This window comes from Schistocerca cancellata, chromosome 5 (genome assembly GCF_023864275.1).
Source record: "Schistocerca cancellata isolate TAMUIC-IGC-003103 chromosome 5, iqSchCanc2.1, whole genome shotgun sequence".
NCBI classification, from domain to species: domain Eukaryota; kingdom Metazoa; phylum Arthropoda; class Insecta; order Orthoptera; family Acrididae; genus Schistocerca; species Schistocerca cancellata.
The window spans coordinates 313,743,823-313,767,297 of NC_064630.1; the positions used below are offsets into that span (position 1 = coordinate 313,743,823).

Below are 23,475 nucleotides of genomic sequence, written 5' to 3' on the forward strand. Positions count from 1 at the left end.
TTCTGCACTGAGTATAATTTAATCATCATTAACATGTGATTTAAGAATGATGAAAGAAGGCTGTATGCGTGGAAGAGACCTGGAGACACCTGAAGGTTCTAGATTGATTATCTAAAGGTAAGAGATTTATTTAATGGTAATACAGATTTCGGAACCAGATTTTACATTTTAAGCCATTTCCAGGGGGCAGATGTGGACTAACCACAATTTATCAGTCATGACTCGCAGATTAAACCAAAGGAAACTGTTAGGAAATTAAGGGGGGTAGGACGTCAAACGGGCATCTTGGAGTAGGAGAGACACCACAGGACATTTTAATTTCCCACTGTCTATACTTTTACAAATAAATTCATAAAACTTTGTCAGCTTGACCAGGAAGGATTCAGCATTCACAATCATAGCAGTGGAAGTTCAAAAAAGTAACAAAATAATTTTTTGTACATGTGATTGTTCATTTTTTCACATCTATTGGCTGCGTTTGTTGCTACAGGTACACGTTCCTTCATAAGTAAGAGAGATTCTTCAATGAATTTTGCACAGCATACAAACCATACTTATAGGTGTAGGAAACTCTAGAAATTATTTAATTTATGAAAACAATGAATGTGCCATTACATTTTCAACTTCATGTTTAGAAAAAACTCAAATTTTATAGTTAATTATCTCGATTTTTACCACAGTTTTTAATAGATTTGGGAAATTCTAGAGTTTCATACACCTGTAAGTACAGTTTGTACGCTGTGCAAAATTCATCGGAGAATCTTCCTTACTTATGAAGAAACTTGTACCTATAGCAACAAATGCAGCCAATGGTAAGTGAAAAAAGGTGAAATACAAATGTAAAATAATAATAATAATAATAATAATAATAATAATAATAATAATCCCCGTGGAGGCCCGGGAGAAGAATAGGCCTCCGGTATGTTCTGCCAGTCGTAAAAGGCGACGAAAAGAACAAACCACTAATAGGGCTAACCCCCCTTTTAGTGTGATTACTTGGTTCAGGACAGAACTAAAGAAGCCTTGGACAAGTGCCGTCATGGTCGGGGACGACGCTTGAACCCTATGCCCGCCCACAATGGTAACGACACTGCTAGCCAACTGGAAAAGGATTTAAATCCGAATAGAGGTGTTTTGCAGGATATGCTTCCTGCAACCACCCTAGAAGGAAAACAAAGACAGAGGATGAGATGGTCAGATGAAGTTAATCGACACCTCATGTTCTGTTATTACCAAGCAACAAACCTAGGAACCAACACAACTGGATACAGATCACAAGTATACACAACATTTATTACCAGATACCCGGAATTAAAATTTTTAACAGAACAACGACTAGCTGATCAGATCCGTGTAATAATAAAAAATAACAGGATACCCCAGTCAGAATTAGAAAACATCAAACAACAAATACTGGAACAAAATAATGTGCAATCAGAAGAGGAAGGAAACACAGTAATGGACTCAAACATCCCAGAGCAAACAAACAAAGACCAACACGCATCAATTAAACAATCAGAGGAAAACGAAATCTTAAGACAGCCACCAGAACAAGCACAAATAGAACACGAAGAGAGACATGTGTTAGATATAGAAGAGAAATTTCAGCTGACATATATAGAATACAAAGACACAAATACAGACATTAGACCATTCTTGCATAGACCGCCAAATAACCCACAAGTCGAAACAACAATAAAAACTATCAACACAATCATACACAACAAAATAAATGAAAACACAACTATGGAAGAGTTACAACTACTGGTTTATATAGGAGCACTCACTACACTAAATATACACACTAGGCAGAGATCAGAACAAACCAACACACAGAAGAAACCCACAAAACCAGCATGGCAACACAGGTTACAGATCAGAATAGAAAAACTGAGAAAAGATATCGGACAGCTAACACAATTTATAAGAAATGAAATATCAGACAAAAAACGAAAAAGGTTAGGTAAAATCTCACAACAAGAAGCAATAGAGCAATTAGATGAAAAAAAGCAGAAATTGCAAGCATTGGCCAAACGACTTAGAAGATACAAAAACAGTGAAAATAGAAGGAAACAAAACCAAACATTCAACACAAACCAAAAGAGATTTTACCAAACAATGGATAACACACACATTAAAATAGACAATCCACCAAACATAACAGACATGGAACACTTCTGGAGCAGCATATGGTCAAACCCGGTACAACATAACAGGCATGCACGGTGGATACAAGCAGAAACAGACACACACAAGATGATACCACAAATGCCTGAAGTGATAATTTTGCAACATGAAGTCACCCGAGCAATTAATTCTACACACAATTGGAAAGCCCCTGGAAATGATAAAATAGCAAATTACTGGCTAAAGAAGTTCACCTCAACACATTCACAGCTAACTAAATTATTTAACAGTTACATTGCAGACCCATACACATTCCCTGATACACTTGCACATGGAATAACCTATCTGAAACCTAAAGATCAAGCAGACACAGCAAACCCAGCTAAATATCGCCCCATAACGTGCCTACCAACAATATACAAAATATTAACTTCAGTCATCACACAGAAATTAATGACACATACAACACAGAACAAAATTATAAATGAAGAACAAAAAGGCTGCTGCAAAGGAGCACGAGGATGTAAAGAGCAACTGATAATAGATACAGAGGTGACATATCAAGCTAAAACTAAACAAAGGTCCCTACACTACGCATACATTGATTACCAAAAAGCCTTTGATAGTGTACCCCACTCATGGTTACTACAGATTTTGGAAATATACAAAGTAGATCCTAAATTGATACAGTTTCTAAACACAGTAATGAAAAATTGGAAAACCACACTTAATATCCAAACAAATTCAGATAACATCACATCACAGCCAATACAGATTAAGCGTGGAATATACCAAGGAGACTCATTAAGTCCTTTCTGGTTCTGTCTTGCTCTGAACCCACTATCCAACATGCTAAACAATACAAATTATGGATACAATATTACTGGAACATACCCACACAAAATCACACATTTGCTATACATGGATGATCTAAAACTACTGGCAGCAACAAATCAACAACTCAACCAATTACTAAAGATAACAGAAGTATTCAGCAATGATATAAATATGTCTTTTGGAACAGACAAATGTAAGAAAAATAGCATAGTCAAGGGCAAACACACTAAACAAGAAGATTACATATTGGATAACCACAGCGACTGCATAGAAGCGATGGAAAAAACAGATGCCTATAAATACCTAGGATACAGACAAAAAATAGGAATAGATAATACAAATATTAAAGAAGAACTAAAAGAAAAATATAAACAAAGACTAACAAAAATACTGAAAACACAATTGACAGCAAGAAACAAGACAAAAGCTATAAATACTTATGCTATACCAGTATTGACCTACTCATTTGGAGTAGTGAAATGGAGTGACACAGACCTAGAAGCACTCAATACACTTACACGATCACAATGCCACAAATATAGAATACATCACATACATTCAGCAACAGAAAGATTCACATTAAGCAGAAAGGAAGGTGGAAGGGGATTTATAGATATAAAAAACCTACATTATGGACAGGTAGACAATTTAAGAAAATTCTTTCTAGAACGAGCAGAAACTAGCAAAATACACAAAGCAATCACTCATATAAATACATCAGCTACACCATTGCAATTTCATAACCACTTCTACAACCCTTTAGATCACATAACATCAACAGATACAAAGAAAGTAAATTGGAAAAAGAAAACACTACACGGCAAGCACCCGTATCATCTAACACAGCCACACATAGATCAAGACGCATCCAACACATGGCTAAGAAACGGCAATATATACAGTGAGACGGAAGGATTCATGATCGCAATACAGGATCAAACAATAAACACCAGATATTACAGCAAGCATATTATTAAAGATCCCAATACCACAACAGATAAATGCAGACTTTGCAAACAACAAATAGAAACAGTAGATCACATAACAAGCGGATGTACAATACTAGCAAATACAGAATACCCCAGAAGACATGACAATGTAGCAAAAATAATACATCAACAACTTGCCATAAAACATAAACTAATAAAACAACACGTTCCCACATACAAGTACACACCACAAAATGTACTGGAGAATGATGAATACAAATTATACTGGAACAGAACGATTATAACAGATAAAACAACAACACATAACAAACCTGACATCATACTCACCAATAAAAAGAAGAAATTAACACAACTAATTGAAATATCCATACCCAACACAACAAATATACAGAAGAAAACAGGAGAAAAAATTGAAAAATACATCCAACTGGCTGAGGAAGTCAAGGACATGTGGCATCAGGATAAAGTCGACATTATCCCAATTATACTATCAACTACAGGAGTCATACCTCACAATATTCACCAGTACATCAATGCAATACAGCTACATCCAAACATATATATACAACTACAAAAATCTGTAATTATTGATACATGTTCAATTACCCGAAAGTTCCTAAATGCACTATAACATATACCATACAGTTACAAGGAAGTCACGCTTGACCGAGGTCCGCGTCACATTCCATTTTTAACCAGACTTAAGTCTGAGAAAAAAAAAGTAAAAAAGATAATAATAATAATAGTGTTTCATTGTTGAGTGAAAGACGTCGACACATATGTAGTCCAGCCTCTTAATTGCTACGGTTTTCCATCTTTTCGAGCATTGGCTCCTATGGTCTCCGGAATGGGAGTTTAGTTGCAAGTATAAAGTTCCGTGCAGATGACTGTGGCGACTTTAATTCAGAACCCTATTGTTGATGACGAGAGTGTCCTGCAACCTCATACGCATGCTCATCCAAAGTACCTTAGAAGTGTTCGTGTTGTTGAAGTTGGTCCACGGGATGGTCTACAGAATGAACCACAAATTGTTCCAACTGAAGTGAAAATGGAGTTCATCAACCGTTTATCAAGTGCTGGATTTAAAACGATAGAGGTTACAAGTTTTGTGTCACCAAAATGGGTTCCTCAAATGGCAGATCACAAGGAAGTTCTAAAGGGCATAAAGAAATGGGAAAATGTAAGCTACCCTGTACTTGTCCCAAATCTCAAGGGACTTAATGCTGCTATTGAAGCTGGCGCTAAGGAGGTAGCAGTTTTTGGTGCAGCTTCTGAGACATTTAGCAATAAAAACATCAACTGTTCCATCAGTGAAAGTCAACAGCGGTTCAAGGAAGTAATAACTGAAGCTTTAAACAATGGCATTAAAGTAAGAGGCTACGTTTCTTGTGTATGCGGCTGCCCATATGAGGGAAAAATTCAGCCTGAAGCTGTTGCGAAGATGGCTGCTGCTCTTTATGAATATGGTTGTTACGAAATTTCGCTTGGTGATACTATTGGTGTTGGCACGCCAGGTTCCATGAGAACGATGCTGGAAGAAGTGATGAAACATGTACCTGTCAAAAGTTTAGCAGTCCATTGTCATGACACATATGGACAGTCATTAGCCAATGTCCTCACTTCTTTGGAGTTTGGTTTAACAGTTGTGGACTCATCAGCCTCTGGGCTAGGTGGCTGTCCATATGCCAAAGGTGCATCAGGAAATGTTGCTACTGAAGACCTTGTCTACATGTTACATGGAATGGGCATTGAAACAGGAATTGACATGGAAAAGCTTCTCGAAGCTAGTGAATTTATTGCAAATAGTCTTAAAAGGCCAACTGGTTCAAAAGTGTGTCAAGCTCTTACCAAGTTTTGACATGTTGACAAAAAACATCTTGGCTGTATTTATATCTGTGATCATACCTCATTATAATAACTCAAAAAAAAAATTCTGTACTTGTGAGTGTAATATATTCTATTTTCAGGCGCTACTTTAGCCATTGTGCAACATATTTTGACACTGTTAAGCAAAACTACCTATGATATAGCAATACCTGTTAGTAATTCGGCTGTGTGAATAGTAGATGCTTGCCTGCTGCACATTCAACCTTTGTTTTTGAAGAGTAATTATTTGTTATCTTTTAACAGTAATTCCAAATTAGATTTGTGGATTTCCCATTGTAGGAGAAGTAATATTTTCTATTTATGGGAGCAAAGATTGATATTTTGCAACCATTATGTTTCTGTGATATCTGGTACATCTGCATCTATAGTTGAGGCTACTAAAGCATGCTGGGGTGGTGCCACATGTTTCAGAGGTAGTTAGTTCAAATCCTGGTAATGGAAGAAATTTGACCAGTAAGGTAGGTGTACAATTGTTGATCACCAGACTGCACCAGTGGAAAGAGAAATATGCTATTTGCTGTACCACATTTTTACACTCTCCTTCAATAATAATAATAATAATAATAATAAAGCCCGTGGAGGTCCGGGAAAAGAATAGGCCTCCAGTATGTTCTGCCAGTCGTAAAAGGCGACAAAAAGAACAAACAACTAATAGGGCTAACCCCCCTTTTAGTGTGATTAGTTGGTTCAGGACAGAACTAAAGAAGCCTTGGACAAGCGCCGTCATGGTCGGAGACAATGCTTTTTTTTTTTTTTTGTGGTTTTAGGGCGCACAACTTCAATGGTCATTAGCGCCCTGACTACTCTAAAAATGCACCGCGAGGCACAAGTTGACAACAACAACTAAAAGGGAAAACACGATAAAAGACAGACTGACAGGCATAGGATTAAAAAACAGCATCATCAAATGTCCTTAGAGAGGTTTGTCAAATTGATAAAACGAAGAACACGAGCAGCTGCTCGTGGGTCATCCGCTAAAATGGCATCGAAAGTACTTGGCAGGTTAAGATCTAGACGCAGTGTGTTAAAATCTGGACAGGACATTAAAATGTGTCGAACCGTCAGCAAGTGCCCACATGGGCAGAACGGCGCCGGCGCAGCCGTCAGCAGATGGCGATGGCTGAACCGGCAGTGTCCAATTCTTAACCGGGCCAAAACTACCTCCTCCCGCCGAGAAGGGCGTGAGGAGGACGTCCAAGCCACGGGAAGAGGTTTTAAGGCCCGTAGCTTGTTGTTGGTAAGTGCAGCCCAATCGGCATGCCACAGCGACACGACGCGCCGACAAATGACCCTGCTAAAATCGGACGAAGGGACACAACAAGAAGCTGTCCGAGGCTGGAGGACCGCAGCCTTGGCCGCGGCATCTGCAGCTTCGTTCCCAGGGATACCGACATGGCCAGGAACCCACATAAAGCTAACCGGAGAACCGACGTCCACCAGCTGCTGAAGAGAGCGTTGGATCCGGTGTATGAAAGGGTGAACCGGGTATGGATCACTGAGGCTCTGGATGGCGCTCAGGGAATCGGAGCAGATGACATAAGCAGAATGTCGGTGGCGGCAGATGTAAAGAACAGCCTGGTAGAGGGCAAACAGCTCAGCTGTGAAGACCGAACAATGGCCATGGAGCCGGTATTTGAAACTTTGTGCCCCGACAATAAAGGAACACCCGACCCCGTCATTGGTCTTAGAGCCATCTGTATAAATGAAAGTCATGTTGATGAACTTCGAACGAAGTTCCAAAAAACGGGAGTGGTAGACCGAACCGGGGGTAACCTCTTTTGGGAGCGAGCTGAGGTCAAGGTGAACGCGGACCTGAGCCTGGAGCCAAGGTGGCGTGTGGCTCTCGCCCACTCGAAAGGTTGCAGGGAGTGAAAAATTAAGGTGTTGAAGGAGGCGACGAAAGCGGACTCCAGGGGGTAGCAGGCAGAGACATACAACCCGTATTGATGGTCGAGAGAGTCGTCAAAAAAGGAACGATAAGACGGATGGTCGGGCATTGACAGTAGCCGACAGGCATACCGACAAAGCAGTATATCGCGCCGGTAGGTGAGTGGCAATTCGCCAGCGTCAGCATGAAGACTCTCTACGGGACTGGTATAAAATGCTCCGATCGCAAGTCGTAAACCCCGATGTTGTATGGAGTTGAGGCGGCGTAAGATGGATGGCCGTGCAGAGGAGTATACGAAGCTCCCATAATCCAGCTTGGAGCGGACGATCGACCGATATAGACGAAGTAGGACGGTTCGATCCGCTCCCCACGACATACCACTGAGAACACGGAGGACATTTAAAGAACGGGTACAACGGGCGGCCAAATATGACACATGTGGAGACCAGCTAAGTTTCCTGTCAAAGGTAAGGCCTAAAAATTTGGTTGTCTCCACGATTGGGAGAGCAACGGGACCGAGTCGTAAGGACGGTGGGAGAAACTCTTTGTAGCGCCAGAAGTTAATACAGACCGTCTTCTCGGCAGAAAAACGGAAGCCATTGGCGACACTCCAGTAGTAAAGACGGTGAAGAGAACGCTGAAGACAGCGCTCCAGGACACGTGTACACTGCGCGCTGCAATAGATGGTAAAATCGTCCACGAAAAGGGAGCCTGATACATCAGCTGGGAGGCAATCCATTATTGGATTGATCGCGATGGCGAAGAGAGCGACGCTCAAAACTGAGCCCTGTGGCACCCCATTCTCCTGGCGAAAGGTGTCGGACAGGACAGAACCCACACGTACCCTGAACTGTCGATCCAATAAAAAGGAACAAATAAAAAGAGGGAGGCGACCGCGAAAGCCCCATGTATGCATGGTGCGGAGAATGCCCGCCCTCCAACAGGTGTCGTAAGCCTTCTCCAAATCAAAGAACACAGCCGCGGTCGGGCGCTTCCGCAAGAAGATATTCATAATGAAGGTCGACAAGGTAACCAGATGGTCAACAGCAGAGCGGCGCCTACGAAATCCACATTGTACATTGGTAAGTAGGCGTCAAGACTCGAGCAGCCAAACCAATCGAGAGTTAACCATTCGCTCCATCACTTTACAGACACAGCTGGTAAGCGAGATAGGTCGATAACTGGAAGGCAAGTGCTTGTCCTTCCCCGGCTTAGGAATCGGGACAACAATAGACTCGCGCCAGCATGCGGGAACATGTCCCTCAATCCAGATGCGATAGTATGTACGAAGAAGAAAACCTTTACCCGCAGGAGAAAGGTTCTTCAGCATCTGAATATGAATAGAATCAGGCCCTGGAGCGGAGGACCGTGATCGGCCAAGTGCGTTTTCGAGTTCCCGCATGGTGAATGGGGCATTATAACTTTCACAATTCGAGGAGCGGAAGTTAGGTGGCCGAGCCTCCTCTGCCTGTTTGCGGGGGAGGAAGGCAGGGTGGTAATGAGCGGAGCTCAAAACCTCTGCGAAAAAGCGGCCGAATGCATTGGAGACAGCCTCAGGGGCCACAAGGACGTCATTCGCGACCTTCAAGCCAGAAACTGGTGAGTGGACCTTAGTGCCAGATAGCCGGCGCAGGCTACCCCAGACAACAGAAGAAGGAGAAAACTGTTGAAGGTGCTTGTGAAAGCAGCCCAGCTGGCTTTCTTGCTTTCTTTGATAATACGACGACACTGAGCATGTAATCGTTTATAATTGATACAATTCGCCACTGTAGGGTGGCATTTAAATGTGCGTAAAGCACGTCGACGAGCACGTAAAGCGTCTCGACATGCTGCGGTCCACCAGGGGACCGGTACGCGACGTGGAGAAGAAGTAGGGTGAGGGATGGAATATTCAGCAGCAGCGAGAATGACTTCTGTGAGGTGTGCAACCTGACGATCGCAGCTTGTGAAGGTTTGATCCTGAAAGGTCGCCCTGAAAGAGAAGAGCCCCCAGTCTGCCTTGGAGATGGTCCAACTAGAGGAGCACGGAGAGGGGGTATGCTGCAGGAGATGGATAACACACGGGAAGTGGTCGCTCGAATATGTATCAGGAAGTGCATGCCACTCAAACCGGCGTGCAAGTTGGGGAGTACATATAGAGAGGTCTAAATGGGAATAGGTGTGAGATGTGTCCGAAAGAAAAGTAGGGGCGCCAGTATTAAGGCAGACAAGATTGAGCTGGTTGAAAAGGTCTGCTAACAAGGAGCCCCTCGGGCAGGATGCTGGAGAGCCCCAAAGGGGATGGTGGGCATTGAAGTCTCCAGTTAACAAAAATGGTGCAGGTAGCTGAGCAATAAGTTGCATCATGTCTGCCCTGGTAACGGCAGATGACAATGGAGTGTAAACGATACAAAAGGAAAACGTAAAAGTGGGGAGAGTAATGCGGATGGGAACTGCCTGCAGGCCGGTGTGCAACGTGATGGGATCGTAGTAAATATCATCCCGGACCAGCAACATAACCCCTCCATGAGCTGGGATACCTACCACAGGGGGTAGGTCAAATCGCACAGAGGTGTAGTGTGCCAAGACAATTTGATCGCATGGGCGTAGCTTCGTTTCCTGGAGGGCTACGACGAGCGGACGGTGCAAGCGGAGCAGCAACTTCAACTCCTCTCGGTTGGAGCGAATGCTGCGAATATTCCAGTGAATAAGTGCCATCGTAAGAAAAGGAAGATGAAGGAAGGGGTCACCTCGAAGGCCGCTGAGGGCCTGGCTTCGAGCGAGCACTGCCGCCGCTATCAGGAGGCGGACAGTCATCGTCCATTGGGTCTATAGGTTCATCGGCCATCTCGGGAGGATGGCCGGGAGGGGGAGCTTCCTCCGCCGGTGAACGGCCAGATGTACGGCTACCAGCGGTGCGGCCAGGCGAAACGAATGACGGCCTGGGGCGGCAACCGCTGGGTGGCGCAGGAGAAGAAATGCGCCGTGGCGGAGAAGGAGAACTGTGCTTCCTATGAGCCTTTTTGGAAGGACGTTTGGTGGAAGTACCGGTCGAAGGCTGGGAGGTCGAGGTACGTAGGAAGTCTGCACGGGATGGTTCCTTCTTGAAGGCCCGTGCATCTGACTTCGGGGTCTTCGTCTTAGCAGAAGCTGATGAAGGGGCTGGTGTCTGTGGGGTGATGGGAGGAAGAGGAGACGTCGACCGCGCGATCTTAGCACTGGCCAAACGGACGACCGTGGTGCTGAAGGTCAGATCGCATGTCTGGGTTGCTACCTCCCTGGTAGTCCGAGGAGAGGCGAGGACAGTACTGTATTTCCCCGCTGGGAGCAGCGCGGGCTTCCTACTAGCCAATAGCTTGCGAGCAGCCGAGGTGGACACTTTCTCTTTGACCCGAATTTCTTGGATACAGCGTTCTTCCTTATAGACAGGACAGTCGCGGGAGGATGCGGCATGGTCACCCTGACAGTTCACACAACGAGGAGACGGAGGTGGACAGTCACCCTCATGGGCATCCCTGCCACAAGTGACACATTTAGCCGCATTGGAACAAGACTGTCGAGTGTGATTGAAACGCTGACACTGGTAGCAGCGCGTAGGTGTCGGGACATAGGGGCGAACAGAAATAACCCTGTAGCCCGCCTTGATGCGCGATGGCAGCTTAACACTATTGAAGGTCAAGAAAAGTGTCCGGGTCGGTACAAGGTCATTGTTGACCTTTTTCATGACCCTATGGACAGCCGTCACACCCTGCTCAGCGAGGAAAGATTGAATCTCCTCGTCAGTCAAACCGTCGAGGGAGCTAGTATAGACTACACCATGAGACGAATTCAAAGTTCGGTGGGCCTCCACCCGGACAGGGAACGTGTACAGGAGTGTGGCCCGAAGCAGTTTTTGTGCCTGAAAGGCACTCTCAGTTTCTAGTAATAAGGTACCGTTACGCAACCTGGTACATGATTTGACAGATCCGGCTATGGCATCTACGCCCTTCTGGATAACGAAAGGGTTGACAGAGGAAAAATCCTTTCCGTCCTCAGATCGAGAAACGACGAGGAACTGTGGGGCAGGCGGTAGTACTTTTGTCACTGGTGGCTGGTCACGTTTCCGTTTTTGGGCAGAAGTCGAGAGAGATGGAGTAGAATCCATTGCGGAGGAATCCCCCACGATTGCCAGCGTCTCCGATGGCGCGCTCCTTCCTTGTGGGGACCCTCTCAGAGGGCACTCCCGCCTTAGGTGAATGTTTACACCTCAGGTCACACCTCCCGAGAAACAGACGGAGGGACCAATCGGCATGGTCAGAAGGTATCAGCTCAGGCAATCACCCCTCCCCGGGCCTGGCCTTTACCAGGGAGTACGCGCGTGCCTTACATGTCTACCCAGGGCGGGGAATTACGCGTTACCCCGTCACTGGCTACGCGTGCGAACGCGTGGGTCGGCCTTCAGGCACGCACAGGGAGGAAGGAAGAAAGAAGAGGAAAAAGAAGAGAGAGAGGGAGAAAGAGGACAGACTGTCTCAAACGCCGAGGCGGAGACCAGAGAAGGCAAGGAGAAGAAGGCAATGAGAAGGCAAGGAGAAGAAGGCAATGAGAAGGCAAGGAGAAGAAGGCAATGAGAAGGCAAGGAGAAGTCAAGGGAAAGAGTAAGGAAGACAGTGAGGTGGAGAAGAGCAAAGAAAGGAACCAACAAAAGGAAGGAAGAAACGAGAAGTGAAAAACCAAAAAGACCACAATTATAGGTCGTGGAACCGTCCGTCTCCGGACGCAGGCGCTAACTACCCCCGTGAGGGGGATGGACTCCTTTTAGTCGCCTCTGACGACAGGCAGGAATACCTCGGGCCTATTCTAATCCCCGGACCCGCAGGGGGGGGGGGGGGGGATGCTTGAACCCTATGCCCGCCCACAATGGTAACGACACGGCTAGCCAACTGGAAAATGATTTAAATCCAAATAGAGGTGTTTTGCAGGATATGCTTCCTGCAACCACCCTAGAAGGAAAACAAAGACAGAGGATGAGATGGTCAGGTGAAGTTAATCGACACCTCATGTTCTGTTATTACCAAGCAACAAACCTAGGAACCAACACAACTAGATACAGATCACAAGTATACACAACATTTATTACCAGATACCCGGATTTAAAATTTTTAACAGAACAACGACTAGCTGATCAGATCCGTGTAATAATCAAAAATAACAGGATACCCCAGTCAGAATTAGAAAGCATCAAACAACAAGTACAACAAATACTGGAACAAAATAATGTGCAATCAGAAGAAGAAGAAAATACAGTAATGGACTCAAACATCCCAGAGCAAACAAACAATGAACAACACACATCAATTAAACAGGCAGAGGAAAACGAAATCTTAAGACAGCCACCAGAACAAGCACAAATTGAACATGAAGTGACACACATGTTAGATATAGAAGAAAAATTTCAGCTGACACATATAGAATACAAAGACACAAATACAGACATTAGACCATTCTTGCATAGACCGCCAAATAACCCACAAGTCGAAACAACAATAAAAACTATCAACACAATCATACTCAACAAAATAAATGAAAACACAACTATGGAAGAGTTACAACTACTGGTTTATATAGGAGCACTCACTACACTAAATATACACACTAGGCAGAGATCAGAACCAACCAACACACAGAAGAAACCCACAAAACCAGCATGGCAACACAGGCTACAGATCACAATAGAAAAACTGAGGAAAGACATTGGACAGCTAACACAATTTATAAGAAATGAAATGTCAGGAAAAAAAACGAAAAAGGTTAGGTAAAATCTCACAACAAGAAGCGATAGAGCAATTAGATGAAAAGAAGCAGAAATTACAAGCATTGGCCAAACGACTTAGAAGATACAAAAAAAGTGAAAATAGAAGGAAACAAAACCAAACATTCAACATAAACCAAAAGAAATTTTACCAGACAATAGGTAACACACACATTAAAATAGACAATCCACCAAACATAACAGAAATGGAACACTTCTGCAGCAACATATGGTCAAACCCGGTACAACATAACAGGCATGCGCGGTGAATACAAGCAGAAACGGACACATGCAAGTTGATACTACAAATGCCTGAAGTGATAATTTTGCAACATGAAGTCACCCAAGCAATTAATTCTACTCAAAATTGGAAAGCCCCTGGAAAAGATAAAATAGCAAATTTCTGGCTAAAGAAGTTCACCTCAACACATTCACATCTAACTAAATTATGTAACATAATAGAGGGAAACATCCCACGTGGGAAAAATATATTTAAAAAGAAAGATGATGAGACTTACCCAACAAAAGCGCTGGCAGGTCGATAGACACACAAATAAACAAACACAAACATACACACAAAACTCTAGCTTTCGCAACCAACGGTTGCCTCGTCAGGAAAGAGGGAAGGAGAAGGAAAGACAAAAGGATATGGGTCTTAAGGGAGAGGGTAAGGAGTCATTCCAATCCCGGGAGCGGAAAGACTTACCTTAGGGGGAAAAAAGGACAGGTATACAATCGCACACACACACATATCCATCCACACATACACAGACACAAGCAGACATTTGTAAAGGCAAAGAGTTTGGGCAGAGATGTCAGTCGGGACGGAAATACAGAGGCAAAGATGATGTTGAAAGACAGGTGAGGTATGAGCGGCGGCAGATTGAAATTAGCGGAGATTGAGGCCTGGCGGATAGCGAGAAGAGAGGATATGCTGAAGGGCAAGTTCCCATCTCCGGAGTTCTGACAGGTTGGTGTTAGTGGGAAGTATCCAGATAACCCGGACGGTGTAACACTGTGCCAAGATGTGCTGGCCGTGCACCAAGGCATGTTTAGCCACAGGGTGATCCTCATTACCAACAAACACTGTCTGCCTGTGTCCATTCATGCGAATGGACAGTTTGTTGCTGGTCATTCCCACATAGAACGCTTCACAGTGTAGGCAGGTCAGTTGGTAAATCACGTGGGTGCTTTCACACGTGGCTCTGCCTTTGATCGTGTACACCTTCCGGGTTACAGGACTGGAATAGGTGGTGGTGGGAGGGTGCATGGGACAGGTTTTACACCGGGGGCGGTTACAGGGGTAGGAGCCAGAGGGTAGGGAAGGTGGTTTGGGGATTTCATAGGGTGAACCACCTTCCCTACCCTCTGGCTCCTACCCCTGTAACCGCCCCCGGTGTAAAACCTGTCCCATGCACCCTCCCACCACCACCTATTCCAGTCCTGTAACCCGGAAGGTGTACACGATCAAAGGCAGAGCCACGTGTGAAAGCACCCACGTGATTTACCAACTGACCTGCCTACACTGTGAAGCGTTCTATGTGGGAATGACCAGCAACAAACTGTCCATTCGCATGAATGGACACAGGCAGACAGTGTTTGTTGGTAATGAGGATCACCCTGTGGCTAAACATGCCTTGGTGCACGGCCAGCACATCTTGGCACAGTGTTACACCGTCCGGGTTATCTGGATACTTCCCACTAACACCAACCTGTCAGAACTCCGGAGATGGGAACTTGCCCTTCAGCATATCCTCTCTTCTCGCTATCCGCCAGGCCTCAATCTCCGCTAATTTCAATCTGCCGCCGCTCATACCTCACCTGTCTTTCAACATCATCTTTGCCTCTGTATTTCCGTCCCGACTGACATCTCTGCCCAAACTCTTTGCCTTTACAAATGTCTGCTTGTGTCTGTGTATGTGTGGATGGATATGTGTGTGTGTGCGATTGTATACCTGTCCTTTTTTCCCCCTAAGGTAAGTCTTTCCGCTCCCGGGATTGGAATGACTCCTTACCCTCTCCCTTAAAACCCATATCCTTTTGTCTTTCCTTCTCCTTCCCTCTTTCCTGACGAGGCAACCGTTGGTTGCGAAAGCTAGAGTTTTGTGTGTATGTTTGTGTTTATTTGTGTGTCTATCGACCTGCCAGCGCTTTTGTTGGGTAAGTCTCATCATCTTTCTTTTTAAATATAAATTATGTAACAGTTACATTGCAGACCCATACACATTCCCTGATACACTTACACATGGAATAACTTGTCTGAAACCTAAAGATCAAGCAGACACAGCAAACCCAGCTAAATATCACCCCATAACATGCCTACCAACAATATACAAAATATTAACTTCAGTCATTACACAGAAATTATTGACACATACAACACAGAACAAAATTATAAATGAAGAACAAAAAGGCTGTTGCAAAGGAGCGCGAGGATGTAAAGAGCAACTGATAATAGATGCAGAGGTGACATATCAAGCTAAAACTAAACAAAGGTCGCTACACTATGCATACATTGATTACCAAAAAGCTTTTGATAGTGTAACCCACTAATGGTTACTACAGATATTGGAAATATACAAAGTAGATCCTAAATTGATACAGTTCCTAAACATAGTAATGAAAAATTGGAAAACCACACTTAATATCCAAACAAATTCAAATAATATCACATCACTGATAATACAGATTAAGCGTGGAATATACCAAGGAGACTCATTAAGTCCTTTCTGGTTCTGCCTTGCTCTGAACCCACTATCCAACATGCTAAACAATACAAATTATGTATACAATATTACTGGAACATACCCACACAAAATCACACATTTGCTACACATGGATGATCTAAAACTACTGGCAGCAACGAATCAACAACTCAACCAATTACTAAAGATAACAGAAGTATTCAGCAATGATATAAATATGGCTTTTGGAACAGACAAATTTAAGAAAAATAGCATAGTCAAGGGAAAACACACTAAACAAGAAGATTTCGTAATGGATAACCACAGCGACTGCATAGAAGCAATGGAAAAAACAGATGCCTATAAATATCTAGGATACAGACAAAAAATAGGAATAGATAATACAAATATTAAAGAAGAACTAAAAGAAAAATATAGACAAAGACTAACAAAAATACTGAAAACACAATTAACAGCAAGAAACAAGACAAAAACCATAAATACTTACGCTATACCAATATTGACCTACTCATTTGGAGTAGTGAAATGGAGTAACACAGACCTAGAAGCACTCAATACACTTACACGATCACAATGCCACTAATATAGAATACATCACATACATTCAGCAACAGAAAGATTCACATTAAGCAGAAAGGAAGGAGGAAGGGGATTTATCGACATAAAAAACCTACATTATGGACAGGTAGACAATTTAAGAAAATTCTTTCTAGAACGAGCAGAAATTAGCAAAATACACAAAGCAATCACTCATATAAATACATGGGCTACACCACTGCAATTTCATAACCACTTCTACAACCCTTTAGATCACATAACATCAACAGATACGAAGGAAGTAAATTGGAAAAAGAAAACACTACATGGCAAGCACCCGTATCATCTAACACAGCCACACATCGATCAAGACGCATCCAACACATGGCTAAGAAAAGGCAATATATACAGTGAGACAGAAGGATTCATGATTGCAATAGAGGATCAAACAATAAACACCAGATATTACAGCAAGCATATTATTAAAGATCCCAATACCACAACATGTAATGACACATTCCGACGCAGAGACGTACAATACCTTAAAGGCTGCGCCAAAGATTAAATTGAGAGGCATGTAGGTTATAATCTTTGTAATGTTCACATTGGATTCTCTTTTGTTTCATACTCCAAGAAGGAGCTAAGGGATACTTTTGATTGTTGCCTCGTGGAGGATGGACGTAATTTTTGGTGTCTGCGGAAAGGCAGCCATATTGTTAGTAATTATGGTTTGTGCGACGAGCAGAGCAAGTCTTATTGTCTTGTGAATAAAAAAATAGTGAGAAGTATCGAAGTGTTACGAAAATTATTTAAAGCAACGTAGCATTGTATTCCTTGGTTTCCACCGTCTTCGTGAAGTGGACCGATGCCGACTTAGGAAGATACACACGGTCAACAAAGAGAAGAACTTCGATGGCGACTGATGAATTAATATTGTGGCAGAAGGACTAATTCTACGTCTAAGGTGAGAACTCAGATTAAATCAACAATGACGTAGAATTCAAAATGTAATTGATCGGAATGGTAAATTATATTACAGGCATATTTCACGCAGCACTGTATTTGTCCGCATTCAAGCCGGTCAATACAATCCGTAAAAAAGCCTTTCAAAAATTCTAAAGTTAAAAAACACAATAAAATCAAATGTTTTTTTATTTATTTCGCCACAAACAGATAAATGCAGACTTTGCAAACAACAAATAGAAACAGTAGATCACATAACAAGCGGATGTACAATACTAGCAAATACAGAATACCCCAGAAGACATGACAATGTAGCAAAAATAATACTTCAACAGCTTGCCTTACAACATAAACTTATAAAACAACACGTTCCCACATACAAGTATGCACCACAAAATGTACTGGAGAATGGTGAATACAAATTATACTGGAACAGAACCATTATAACAGATAAAACAACAATACATAACAAACCTGACATCATACTCACCAATAAAAAGAAGAAATTAACACAACTAATTGAAATATCCATACCCAATACAACAAAAATACAAAAGAAAACAGGAGAAAAAAATTGAAAAATACATCCAACTGGCTGAGGAAGTCAAGGACATGTGGCATCAGGATAAAGTTGACATTATACCAATTATACTATCAACTACAGGAGTCATACAACACAATATCCACCAGTACATCAATGCAATACAGCTACATCCAAACTCGTATATACAACTACAGAAATCTGTAATTATTGATACATGTTCAATTACCCGAAAGTTCCTAAATACAATATAACACATACCGTACAGTTAAAAGGAAGTCACGCTTGATCAAGGTCAGCGTCACTTTCCATTTTTAACCAGACTTAACGTCTGAGAAAGTAAAGAAATAATAATAATTTTCGTATATTTTTGAACTTCCGCCACTGTAAGTGTAAATCCTGAATCCTTTCTGGTCATTCTGATAAAGTTTTATGAATTTATTTTTAAAATTATAGACAGTGGAAATTAAAAACTCCTGTGGTCTCTCTCGTGCTCCAAGCCGTCCCGTTTGACGTACTACGCCCCTTAAGGAGATGGGATGTGGGTAAGCTGAAAGAACCAGAGGTGGTTTCAAACGGAGCACTGGGCAACAACTGACTACAACAGGGGAAAGGAATGCAGTGAAAGACGAATGTGTAGCTTTGACAGATGAAACAGTGAAGACAGCAGAGGATCAAATATGTAAAACAATAAGGCCTAGTAGAAATCCTTTGATAACACATATTGAATTCAATTCATGAAAGGAGAAATACAAAAATGCAGCAAATGAAGCAGGTGAAAGAATACAAACATCTAAAAAATAGATTGACATGATGCACAAAATGGCTAAGCAGGAATGAGTAGAGGACAAAACTAAGGATGTAGAAGTATATAGAGGGTCTACACAAGGGAGACATTATAGGAAATTTTATAGAAATGGAAGAGGACGTAGGTGAAGACAAGATAGGAGATGACATACTGCGAGAAGAACTTGATAGAGCTGTGAAAGATCTACGTTGAAACAAGGCCCTGGGAATAGACAACATTCCGTCAGACCTATTGATAACCTTGGGAGAGCTCGCCATGACAAAACTCTTCCATATGGTGTGCAAGATATAGGAGACAGCCAAGTATCTTCAGACAAGAGGAATGCAGTAATTCCAATTAAAAGAAAGCTGGTGCTGACAGGTGTGAATATTATCAAACTATCAGTTTAATTCCTTACAGAAGAACGGGAAAACTGGTAGGAGCTGACCTTGGGGAAGATCAGTTTGGATTCTGGAGAAATGTGAGCAGATGCGAGGCAATACTGACCCTACAACTTGTCTTAGAAGTTTTGTTAAGGAAAGCCAGATCTACATTTATAGCAATTTTAGATCTAGAGAAAGCTTTTGATAATGTTGACAGAAACACAGTACTCTTTGAAATTCTGAAGTAGCAGGGATAAAATACAGGGAGCAAAACGCTATTTACAAGTCGTACAACAACCAGACTGCAGTTATAAGAGTCTTGGGGCATGAAAAGAAAGCAGTGATTGAGAAGGAGTAAACAGGGTTGTAGCCTACTGCCGATGTTATTCAATCTGTACACTGAGCAAGCAAGTGAAGCAAACTAAAGAAAAATTTGGAGAAGGAATTAAAGTTCAATGCGAGGAAAACAAATTGCAGGATTGGTCCATGACACTGTAATTCTGTCAGAGACACCAAAAAGAAAAGGAAAAGCAATTGAACAGAATGGACAGTGTCTTTAAAGCAGGTATAGGATGAACGTCAACAAAAGCAAACCAAGGATAATGGAATCTATTCGAATTAATTCAGGTGATGCTGAAGGAATTAGATTAGAAAATCAGACACTAAAAGTAGTAGATGAGTTTTGCTATTTGGGCAGTAAAATACCTGACAATGGCCAAAGTAGAGGAGATAAAATATAGATTGGCAATGGCAAGTAGAAAGTTTCTGAAGGAAAGTAATTTGTTAACATCGAATACTGAAGTGTTAGAAAGTCTTATCTGAAAGTATTTGTATGCAATGTGGCCATGTATTAAAGTAAAACACGGATGACAAATAGTTAGACAAGAAGAGAATAGTAGCTTTTGAAATGTGGTGTTACAGAAGACTGCTGAAGATTATACGGATAGATCACATAACCAATGAGGCGATACTGCATAGAATTCAAGAGAAAAGAAATTTGTGGCACAACCTGACCAGAAGAAGGGATTGATTGACAGGACACATTCTAAGTCATTAAAGAGAATCACTAATTTAGTACTGGAGGGAAGTGCGGGGGTAAAAATCGTAGACGGAGACCAAGAGATGAATACAGTACACATATTATGAAGAATCTAAGTTACAGCAGTTATTCAGAGAAGCAGCAGCTTGTGCAGCATAGAGTAGCATGTAGAGCTGCATCAAATCAGTCTTCACATTGGTAACACTACCAACATGTGATTATTGCTTGCAAGCAGAAGTCCCCAACAGTGGGATCGACTTTTTGAAACCACCTATACTGCTACGTAGGTTAAAATCCCACGTATCTTACACTGCAACCATTCACCCTGATGGGCGTTTGTTTGAAAATCATTGATAAAAATATTCAAAGTTTTGCACGATGCTCATTAGTGTTAAAGTTGTAATACGTGGATTGGTTGTGTGGTTTAATGGACAGGGTAAGGACTTCACATGCAGAAGGTTGTAGGTTCAAATCTTGTCATATGCATTAAATTTTATTTTATTTTTAAATCTTGATCAAAATGACTGGTCTTTATTTAAATTCAATTAATTTATTTGAATGTACTTTTTATTTTCATTCCTCTGTCACATCATTTTAATCATAATATTAACCTCTTCATTTGCTCTCGTTTTCCTTCCTATCATTCTCCTTCCATTTGAAATCTTTTTTCATGTGTTTTTAATTAATTTTGTGTGTTAATTTTGGAATAATTTCTTTTGTCTTTATCATCCTATTTGTTTCAAGTTCATGCACTTATTGTATCTATTCCTTATTTTGCTTGAATTTCATTTTACTTATAAACCCTTCCTTCATTTAGATCTTTATCTGCGTTATTTTTTCCATAGTGCGATAGAAATTTAGACTCCTTTTTAAATGTTTGTGAGATTACCGCGCAAAATAATTGCACATCTTGTATTAAATTCACATTAGCAAAAATTCCAAGAGAAGAGAATGAATGATATAAAGAAAAAATGAAATAGTTATATGGTGATTAAAGTGGCGTGACAAAGGAGTAGAACCGCTCTATTGTCATCCTCCCGGCAGATAAAGGCTCCACAACTGTGGACCTTGACTGTGTGGAGTATGTGGCAGAAGGACTGCGTCAACTCTCCAACACCTCAACCTACAAAGCTGTTGCCCAGGATCCCATTCCCTCCATCCAGACTGAGCTGGGCAAACGTATCTGCTCCAGTGACTAATCCCTCAGCAATTACACCAATAACCTGACCAGTGCTTTCCTCTCCCCCAACTAACCAGCAGACCTTGTCCACAAACAGATCTCCCGAGCAATACATTCCTCCCTATCCAACAACAATGTTCCTACCCCCAGACCACACAGAAGCATCCCCCGTCACCCAATATTATCCTGGCCTCGAATACATCAACAAATTACTCCGCCAGGGATATGACTTTCTCAAGTCAAGCCCAGAAATGAGATCATCCCTTGACAAAATTCTCCCCACACCACCCAGAGTTGCCTTTCGTCGCCCCCCTAACCTCCGTAACATCCTTGTCAAACCCTACAATATTCCCAGACCACCACCTCTACCCATTGGTTTCTACCCCTGTAACCGACCCCGCTGCAAAACCTGCCCCATGCATCCCCCCCCACAACCACCTACACCAGCCCCGCTACTGGTAAAACATACACAATTCAAAGCAGGGCCACATGTGAAACAACATGTCATTTATCAGCTGACATGCCTGCACTGCACAGCCTTTTACATCGGTACGACGACAACGAAACTGGCTGAGCGCATGAACAGGCACAGACTAACTGTCCGCCTAGGAGATGTCCAATACCCAGTAGCAGAGCATGCCCTCCAGCATAATTCTAGGGACCTAGGAACCTGCTACAACGTACGTGCCATTTGGTTTCTCCCAACCAACACCAGTCCCTCGGAACTGCGGAGACGGGAACTTGCACTGCAACACATCCTTTCATCCCGCCATCCCCCTGGACTGAACCTACGTTAACCAACCTCACTCCCATTTACTCTTCAGTCTCGTCCTTTTTCCCTCTCCTCTTTAGCCATTCACGCATCTTTTCATCCTACATAGTTGTGTTTATCTTTATACTATATATCTCTTTACTTCTGCACGCATCCTCTTTGGTTTGAAGCTGGCACAGTACTTAACAGTAGAATATCTTTGGCTTCCCTCTGACAACCATGCCTCCATCCTTGCTACCCTCCCTGTTTACCTTTCCCTGTTGCTTCATAACCTGGGTTGTGAGTAACTGAATCCACTTTCCCTTCTTCCCCCTTTTCCCCCCTCTCTCCTCCCTGATGAAGGAACAAAGTTCCGAAAGCTAGGAATGTAAATTTTCTGTTCTGTTGTGTGTATCTATCGGCTGTACTGAGCTAAGTACTGGCCAGCCCCTTTATCTCTTTGTTAGAAATAAAATATTACATTTAAACCAATTAATACAAATAATGATAAAAATCATTTCAATAAAGATTTAAAAATAAGATGATTTCATGCACTTGATGAGACTTGAGCCCACAACCTCTTCTATGTGAAACCCTTATCCCATCCATCATGCCACGCAACCCGTCTTCATAATGGAACTTTTTTGATCTACTGAGTCCCATGCAAAATTTCAAAAAATCGTTTGTCAATTACTTGCAAATATGGGCCCACCAGGGTGAATGGGGATACATGGGACCTTAAACCTCATCACCATATATTTTATTTCAAAAAGTTGATTCCACTGCTGGGGACCTCTCCTTGCAACAATATTACCACTGTCAGCATGTCACATTAGAACTAGTAAAAAATATGTAGATTTGGACACTGTTAAAATCTTATTACTCCAAACATTTGATTGGAGTTCAATTGTTTGCTTCCAGATACAAAGAACCTGTCGCATCAGCCCTGTGTATATTATGTGAGTCTTGGATGCTTAGCTGTTGAACACTGAAGGTCTGCATCACAGATGTATATGGCCTGCATATCTGCCGTGCAACAAGTTAGGAAGTGCTCATTCAGTGCAATACACTTGTAAAGAATATAAATGTGTTATACAACAGACATGTATTATTCTTTAACCACTGACATG

General features: G+C 42.3%; 1 protein-coding gene across 2 annotated transcripts in view; it reads right to left on the reverse strand.

Moving 5' to 3' along the window:
* Positions 1–23,475, reverse strand: part of LOC126188855 (piwi-like protein Siwi) — a 167,476-nt gene that overhangs the window by 11,673 nt on the left and 132,328 nt on the right. The gene's annotated exons all lie outside the window — the stretch shown is intronic.